The sequence below is a fragment of the Xylocopa sonorina genome, chromosome 8 (genome assembly GCF_050948175.1).
Source record: "Xylocopa sonorina isolate GNS202 chromosome 8, iyXylSono1_principal, whole genome shotgun sequence".
NCBI lineage: Eukaryota > Metazoa > Arthropoda > Insecta > Hymenoptera > Apidae > Xylocopa > Xylocopa sonorina.
The window spans coordinates 6,440,174-6,450,141 of NC_135200.1; positions in this window are offsets into that span (position 1 = coordinate 6,440,174).

Sequence of the window (9,968 nt, forward strand, 5' to 3'; positions counted from 1 at the left end):
AATCTAGTTCAAATTGGATCTTCTAGACAAGATTTTGCATTCTAAACGACTATTTTATCGGTAAGGGTAAAAGTCGTGTTAGGTCTAAGATAAAAAAAAGAAACGATTCCAAAAATTTCCTTATAAATGAACCATTTTGCGAATTTTGTTCGAAAAGTCTAGCGTATAGAACGAAAGTAGGGCAAACCTGAAGCTTCACCCTCAGAATATAAAAAATTACGATCGAACACGAATTTTCAATATTTTCCAAGATGTTACCCTCGAAAGACGAGTAGAAATGAAAAATTGATTTTTCGCCTATGAACAGACGCACGACAGAGATTCTGGAGCACTGCTACCAATCGTAGGGTTACGCCGCGCGTATGTCTTAGTGAGGCACTAGTGCCAAGATCACCACCCTCGCCTCTAAGTGCTTGCGACTATACGTGCAGCATCCGAGATTCGTCCGAAGATCGTCGGAATCCGAGACGGTTGGCTGAATGAAATAGCGTGGAAAAAGGTCAAAGGCGAACTGCAAAGGACGCGCGCACCAGCACGGAAAACGTCCCCTTCGGACTTGTACGACGACGTCGAGCCCCGAAACGGTCGGTCTCGAAACTTGAAAATGGGTCGAAAACCGTCGCGCGGACGTATATACGCGGTGTGCGTCCATGACGGCGAAGGGCTGGACAATCGTGTCCCGGTCGTGTCGTTACGCGCGGCGACTTCTATTAGCGAACTTCCGGCGGACCTTCGGCCCTCGCTAAAAATGGCCTCGCGTGACGCTATCAGATTCGAGACGACAAAGAACAACCGTTCGACGGGTACATAAATGCGACGTCGTTAATGAAATGGAAGTTCGATTCGTTCGCGACAGACTGGCTACGTGAAATTGGAATTCTGAAAAGCTCGCTGATGCAATGTGCCGTTGTCGTGGACAATTCGATTAGTAACGTAGTTCGGGGCCGCGCGGAGCGCCGTTAATGTCGAATTACTCACCTTCGCGCCGATAGAAGCTCCGGGTGTCAGAGCTCGTTCAATTTCAATCGATTCGTCTACAATTCTTTCGCTTTGGTACATCGATTTTACCACGATCGTGTCGACTATTTGAACAAAAAAAACGAATCCAAACGTCAACCCTCGCCACTTCATAAGTATTTCACAGTCACACCCTGTCGATTCGAGCCGATAAAAACTAATCCTCCGCGTGTCCACGCATTCTAATATCCACGCGATTCTTCGATTTCGTTGTGCCGGAAAATTGCTCGGGAAAATTCAAGCCATTAACGTAACGCCGCGGGGAAAGGACGAAAACCAAAGCGACGACAGACAGAAAGGACATTTCCAAGCGAAGCGTCGGGGGGGATGAAAAACGAACGCGAAGTAAAGAGACGACGGATAAAAAGACTGTTTTCCAGCGGGGATGACGAGAGGTAAGGTACAGTAAAAAGGGTCGCACAGCCGCGAAAAGCCCTATTATATACCGCTCGAACGAACGTCTTCCTTTAAGTGTCCTTTTAAAAAGTCCCAACCACGTGAAATCTCTTCAGAGACTTCGGAACGCGTTGAAATTTCGATTTTGTCGAAACGGTCGTCTGAAACTGCGCTCGAAGTCCTCGAAAATAATGCCACTTCGGTATTCCAACGCGTTCGCCATGGAATAACAAACCAGAGGCTAGACAAGTGCGCCGCGAGTTGGAAAAGTCTCGTCGTTGCCATTCGGGAGAGGATCTTGCGGACACGTGCAACATTAGCCAGGACAGGGTATAAACGATTCCTTGAGCGTGGATTCAACGGACTCGCTTTGTGCTACCTCGACGGACACCCCGTCGTGGGACAACCATAACTCGCCACGTGTTTCACGTGGTGTCCTCTCAACGGCTCGCCCGCGGCGCGACGCAGAATGGAGCGCGACCTTTGCCGGGGGGATCTTTTCCTTCCCTCTCGTGCGAACATGAAACCACTCGGAGCCTCTTGGAAATAAAGAAACTGGTTTATCGGCGAGAGGATGCTTTTACAATGTGTAAAAGTGCAGACGTTGTTTCAACCCGCCGATTCCTCGCGTCTTGGCGAACGCGTCGCGATGGTGTTTTCTACCTTGGCAAACAAACGAACGTGTTGCTTTCCGCTTGGACGGTTTCAAACAATTTTTAACGTACGACTCGCCTTTGAAGCGGCTCTGTTGATCTTCGACGGATCTTTTCGCGGTTTCTTAGACGCTCCGTTCTATTCCTGATATTGTTGACGTTACGAATCAATTTTTCGAAATAGAATCGTTATTTATTCATTTCTGAATGGCAAGGCTCTTGTTGCACTTTGGATATTTATTATTAAAGAGCATTTTGCCGGTGCCTCTGACAACAAGTTCCAGTTAAATGCTTTATGAACGCGTTTCGTGTCTATCTATCTATCTATCGTTGAACATTTCGCTTGAGACTTCACGGTAAGTACATTAAAGAATTGAAGTACACTACCGCTCGGAACCCTCAGCTCGCGTAATTCCTCGAGCAATAAATTTTTCGCTCACTCGTGAAATTTCTTGTCTACAGGAAGAGATCAAATCATTTATCTTCAATTCACCGCATCCGTTCTACGTTTATAACGTTCCACTTTTATCGCGAACTTGTCCTCTGTGTATTTTTCAATGGAGACTCGATCATTTTTACTATTCTACTTCCGATTCTATTTATTTTAACGGTATTCTTCACCATCATCCGACAGGAAGAGCAATCGAATCGAGGTCCATCGATCGATACGCTCGAACTACATTTTTCGTGTGGTAATTCACCCTTTAATATTCCGAATGCAAATAATATCCTCCACGTTTCGCGTTCGCCGCTCGATAAAATTACGCATCGCTCTGTCTTAATCTTTCGATACATATCGCACGTTTCACTGGTTGATCTCACCGCGGGATATCCCCGCGCTCGGCAGCACCTGTTTAAATATTCAGTATATCGATTTCCATTAAAATTTTACATCCCACGGTTGAGATACCCGACGAACAGTTGACCAGTCGGTTTTCGTTTCATCCCCCTGAACTTTTATCCTGGCTCACCTTCGACCGATAAAAGTAAAGTGCTCGTAAGGAATGAAAAATCGTTTCCCTCGCGCGTATCAAATGATCCTCGGTATTCTGGAAATATTTAACAGAAATATCCGCCAGATAAATTCCCAGTTACGGACGAGAGAAGATAATGTATGCGGCGTTAGGGATGTCCGAGCACGCGAGGAACCGAAGAGTTAAGTCCAGAGGCGACACTGGTCCTCGATGTACGCGGTGTCCGTCCGCTGTTATATTTCATCGGCACTAAACAGCCGACGGAATGGCGAGATCGTAAAATAACCGAAGCATAAAGAGTGGTCGCGCGTAAGAGGAGCCAGCAAACTGAGGGACAAGGCAACGAAATGAACGAGGGCGGCTTAACTTTCTTCCTTCGCGGCGACTGGTATCGACTATGTGTACTGCGTCCAATGGCTGCGGTAAGGGTATTAACTTTTATACCACTTGAGCAGATCCCAAAAGGAGCTGCCTGGATCGCTTCCATAGACCGCATCTGGCCATTTTACATTTTATTTCGAACGGAAGCAACGGATGGCGAAGAGCGGCTGAATTATTGATAGCGGGTGTAAAGACACCGTCGTATATCGTGTCACGGTTTGCTTTCGAATTTTGTTTGATCGATTCAATTTGACTGCTGTCTTTGATGAGAGGTACCAGGGAAGAATCTATCGTCGAATACTGAAATTGAATAAGTTAATGCTATTTCAAATGTGGAGAAAGAATTTTTTATAAGTCATAGTTCTACTCTTTAAATCTTGAAACTTTTATGAAATTTCGCTCTCTAAGGTTTGAAACTCGGATTTTTTCGGATTTCTTGAAAGATCGAAGCACAGTGAAGAAGCTTGGCCCGAGCTTAAATATTAGACTGTAATCTACGTCACTAAAAATATGATTACAGACGGAGGGTTGATGACCACCCTTAATATCCATATGCTATATCATATATATTTAAAATAATAGCCTCAACTTTACTACTGTCCTCATTTTTCCCATGTTCACTAAAAACAGAATCTAGTAACTCCGTTCACGTTTTAAAACCACTCCCCATGCACCATCGGTGCAAAGAAAATATGAACGATGTAACCGACAAAAAAACGCGAAGGAAGAGTCTCCGAATTTCTATGTAAAAGGATGGAATTTTAATTAAATCTAGGCGAAACGATCGTTCGATGGAAGAAATTTTCGCACGCGTTAATAAAAAGATACCCCTCCACGCGAAGCTGGCACGTATCTAAAATATAAGTAAAAATCGCCGTCGCTTAACGTGCATTACGATTACGCAATGGACGTCGAACGATCGCATGGTAAATCTCTCGCGTGTCCCCGTCGTTCGTTGGATATCGAAATAAGCGAAACAATTTATCAGCAGCGACAGAACAGACCAGATAGCCTTGTTTATCAGGCAACCCCCCGCGAGATTTTCATCGTGGATTTCATCGCGCGCCTCCGCTCGCAATTTTATCATCCGCGTATCGTCCTTCGCATCTACGTGCGAGGAATTGAATCGTTGCAAGATATCCGGACGCAAAATACCGGTTGAATATTCAGATCGCGCGAAAGAAAGCTCCGTGCAGTTTCGACGCCCGTCCATTATGCATCCGCGCGTGTTCAAAGTGGAGGTAGATATCGAACAGGTTCCTCGATATCACTGCTGCTCTTCTAGAGTGGATGCGCAGCCAATTCACGCGAGCCAGAAAAGATTCGATGAGTTCGTTGGGTACTTTAGCATGGTATTGTTGAATGCTGTTCATTGCATTAGCTACAATCGTGACTTCGAACTGAAGTCGAACTTTCAATATAGATCGACGTCTGAGAGATATGTAAATGAAGAAATTGTATTCTTCAGGAAATAATAGGTTTCTGTGGATTACTTGAATATTAGTTATTAATAGTTGCTAGAATATTTTTCTTCGCTGTTATCTGTTTACTTAAAAAACTAGATAGATAATCAAATTGCTGACGAATGTAGAGCTCGCGACGACAGAGTAAGGTGGAAGATTTTGAACGATTTTTCTACCTTTTTACGTATCTGCTTGCATATCTCGACTCGACGCGAACCTGTTAAAACATCATTTCTGCTACCGTTTCAGAAAATCATACTACGAAAATAGACTGTTTCAATGAGAAGAACGTGGAAAGTCGGAAGGCAAATTCGATAAAATGCGCGGACATTCTTTCCCTCTTCTTGCGCGATACTCTTTATACTTTTTGCTACCTTCGAACGCTTCATTGTTAAAAAAAAAAGAAAAGAGTTCGAACTTTAACAATTTACAACTCTCGAGGAACAAACTTCCACGATAGCTTCGTGATTGATTTCTCTGCGAAAGAAAGAGTATGGAGAATTGCTCTAGAATGCACTGGAACACGAACGAGTTGGAAGCTACGCCGTACCATCGCGGATAAATTTCAAAATTTCACACCCAAGGCCTCTACCTGTCCTCGATCTCGAACAGAAATGGCCGCCCTCCTCGTCGAGCGTTCTGTTCGCATAATTTATTCGCGTTTGATCGAGCTACGTAGCTGCAAGAAACAGAGACGTGGCGGTTCAGCTAATTGGAAGCATTAATAATTATCGATTCGGGGAAGACAAAAGTATTTTTCAAATTAATCAGATGTAAGTGATAATGAGGTCGATCGAAACGCTTTGCTAATTAAGCTTATTTCCATTAAACCGTCGAATATCGGGGGATGAATATTTAAGCTCGAATCAGAAGCATCCGACCTGGTAACCTTTCGCCAATCTCGTGACACGGCTCCTCTGCTAACAAACGACCGAAAGTTATCAAATCAGGAAGGCAAATTGCCAGGCAATAGAAAACGCCACTTATCCTTGTGACTGCCGACACACCATCGTCTTGGAAGAAGCGGAGTGCACAACTCGACGATCGATTCACCGTGCATGCATTTACGAGATTCAATTTTATGCTACTTTTCTTCCTTCGCTTCTGTGTTCGATACATTTTCTTGACTCTCGTTCTTATATCGAACTAATAGCCTTCTCGTTACGGGAAATGAGACGACTTCAAGCAAAAATAATCTATTTACTTAGAAATTCTCATGAAGGCTAATAATCACTGTGAAAATATTGTTCGAGCAATGAGAAAATTGTTTGAGCAATCCAGTGGGGGATGCAGACTCGTTAATCGCTTTTCTTTATTTCTACATTTGAGATCCTTTATTCCGCGAGAAAAATAATATCTTGCCTGACATTTCCATATAATAAATACCCGTGATATTTAAAACGTTATTAAATGTCACCACTTACGATCGTGATTCTCTTCAGTGATGCGAACGTTTTCGTTTCAAATTTTATTTCCCCGTTTGAAATTAAATTTCTCTGTGTTTGCAGGGCGTGTTACAGGCAGCACTTAAACAGCTCGCGACCGCGGCCCAAACAACCACTCGTGCGTCGTTCAATAGGCCAGGTATGTACAGTAATTTCGGCGAGATTGAATTTAACGCCGGGCTCGAACCGAAAGAATGCAGAGATTTTTCATTTACAAAACCTTTCGAGTGGGTATAAAATATCCAGCTATTAAAATAACTTCGTAATATGGCGAGCGAAAATTTATATCGCGTGATCGGGAATATTTTCCAAGTAATATACACAAGCGAAATTAATCTTTCTATAAACATATCGTTTTTCGAACGATTATTAACCGTTCGATCTCTGTAGTTCCTGTATTTATTGTTTTATTATTATTAGTAGTAGTAGTAATAGTAGTAGTAGTATGTATTCTGATCTCTGGTATAGAAATTGAAATGGTATTCGTTATTTTAGCAACAATAGAAGAGAAACCTGACTTCCCTATTTCTGTTTCTATAACAATACTCGGTGTTTCGATTCATCCTTCAATCTTCTCATAAACTATTCGATTTTCTGCTCGCCATTGTGCTCGGAATAAAACCATCTTAGTTCCATTGAATCCTTTCAGCTTGACGGTTTCATCTTATACTACCAATATTAAGCTTGTCCTTTTCTAACTGTTACTTAAAACAAGCCTGCTTTTCGTCTATGTATTTCTAATAATCTTGAGCTACTTATAAACGATCCGATTTTCTGCTTGCCAATGGCATCATTAGTTACTGTGATATCTTTTCTAGAAATCAGGAACCACAGTAAACCGTGATCCTAATTCTTCCAAGCATAGAAAATCCGATTACAGAGGGTTAAGGCTGTTTCGAGGGTGAAATTGTTGTCTCCCGTATAAACTCCCCGCGAGATTTACGTGGTTCATCCTGCGCCTGTCGTCTTTGTCGTCCCGCCTCATCGTCCTGTGTACACCCATTTACCCGTTTCACTTCACCCTCCGATCAATCCACCAGATACTATTTCAGTCATGTAAATCGATGCGTGTGCGATCCGCGGTGCCACTGACGTGCTTTCTGCATATTAAAACATTTGTTGCGCAAAGGACATCTCGCAAGCTGCCAACATCGTTACTCAGGGATTCCAAACGTTTGGAAGCTTCACAACTTCTCTTGAATACTAATTCAAGCTAATAAAGCAGCTTTCAACTTCCACTTTTCGCAATCACCCAATCGGCTTAACAAACATCCCGCTCCGTACAGTCCGCCAATAATTCCCCAATAACTTTCTAATCACTTCCGACAAACATTCGATCGGCTTGCCAAGCCTTCTCACGTTCCCAACTTGTAATATCGAACACGAAGCTTGTTCACGCGAACGACAGACGCGTCCACTCCTTTTGTTCCCATTTTTGCTTCATCGACTGCTTCGATATTGGTCCCGACACGCTGGATGACGGCGAGACATCCCCGTTTCAGGGGATGATCGCGCGATCGAACGAAACTTAAACCAGCCGCGAAGAGTACGCCGACGAATGTCTTGAAATTAATTTCCGCCGCCCCGCAGGATGAATCAGTTACGGAGATCGATCGTGCTCAAGTTTCAGCACGTCGTATCACCGATCTGGCTGTTATATCTTGCACGTCAGCCACTGTCCACCGAGCGTCGTTAATAGATTTTAATTAATGTCCTCGTCCAGATACGCGATGATCGATCCACGCTCAGGAGCATGTATTTGGCATGTATCCAGCGATATGTTGAACAATTTTTTAGTTGCTTGTTCGAATATGGAAGATTTTTATTTCTCAGATATCCTGGAATTTATTCTATTGGTCCTATATACGATATTATTCCATGTAAAGCTTACAGTGTTCGTAATATGGAATACTGCTAGGAAAGTGGCGAAAAATTCTTTAAAATTTTCATATCTACTTCGCATCAGTAACGTATTCCATGCTAGGAGATTCTCGTAGGAAATAGTCGACGAAACTTATTTCTGGATAAGAAAAAAAGATAGTAAATTTCGCTGTCGAAATTGTTAATTTTTGTGGTTCTTTGGGTCGAAGAGTGCGGGGTAAATACCTCGCGGGGAGAACTGTGCGTAGGATCTTGGCGGGTAAATATTTATCGCGGGAAATGAGTTTATCTTAAAGGATTTGAAAGGGTTGAAAGGTTGTCGATGGTATTCGCGCCAAGTTCGATATCCCTCGAGGGGAATCGTGGGGATGTGGCCGAGAAAATTAACCGCGATAACTTTGGTAACTTCCAGACGAGAATCTTTTCATATAGCTAGCCTGAGGGCGAATCAGAGCGAAAGTGTAATTAACAGGAAAAACGATATTCGTAAGGGAAATGTTGTTAGCTGGTGCTTCCATGTTTTCATCTCTTATTGAAATGGTTATTATTTTATTAAATAAGAAAAAGTTAAAATATTGTAGATATTATTATTATCATTTCATTTAAGTAGCGCGAATATATGGTTTTCATCTTGTATCCGCTTTATTGCAACAGAGTTCTTAACAAGCTAATCCCAACTAAGGCGAAACCTCCCCCACTGGTGACAAAAATCCTCTTCAATCCACTTCGTAACAACGTCGACTATGTATAACAACGGTGTAGAATTTAATTGAAGAGTAACCGGATACCTTCGCAGGAAACCAAGCTCTTGCTAAAAGACGACTCTCGCCAGCTAGCTGCACCCTAGAAAACACTTTCACCTCTGTTTGCTCGGTCCCGACATGCTGCAGCGTGTAAAGCGTCTCGAACAGTCGTTTCACGTGTTCCTCCAGTTTCACCCGTGAATGTTCCACTCGAGCGTTGAAACAACGCTCGAAATTATTCACGATCAACCCGCGAGTACGAAAATTTTCTAATCTTATCGTTTCCAAAAATTGAACACACATTTCTGCCATTTTCCACTTAAGGGATGTAGCAATTCTTTATGCGTAACGATAGTTAATTTTAGAGAGTCCATTGATTAATTCCAAAATGAAAAAGACAAATTCAATATCTATCCGATAATCGATATTCCAAGATCGCTGGTACGTTTGATAATTAAATTTCAACATCTTCATATCAAAGATGCCTTTGTGCGGTGCGCCCCTAATTGCCAACCGCATGGTATCTCTAACTTCGCCTCGAATCGTAACGCCATCACGAATCTAGATCAAAGAACGCGTTCGTGCGAATCGCTGACAATGAGTCACCGAATGTGCGAGTAATTCGCGAGACTCGCGGCCTTGAAGTGTCCACTGCGAACGGGGGTGGAGGTCGGGCCTTGAAAATTTGAACCACGGGTGGCGGCGGTGGAGAAAAATAATCTTCAGCATTTATCGAACGGGCTCGGACGTCGGACGAATTTCTGATTTGCATCCCTCGAAGGACGTACGTGTCAAATTGCGATCGTTTCGCGGACGTGCGTGCTTCGAGGCTACGTAATCGGAACGCCGCTGTTTTAAACGGTCGAATTGCATTCCGACTAGAAATTGCGAACCGTGTTCGCGAATGCGGCGTTTCTTTCCGTGTTAAAAACACTCACCGTGGAAAATGCTGCTTTTAGAACGACGGAAGGGAGCGGAGATTGATCCTTGTAGAAATAGTCGCGGACATTCGAGA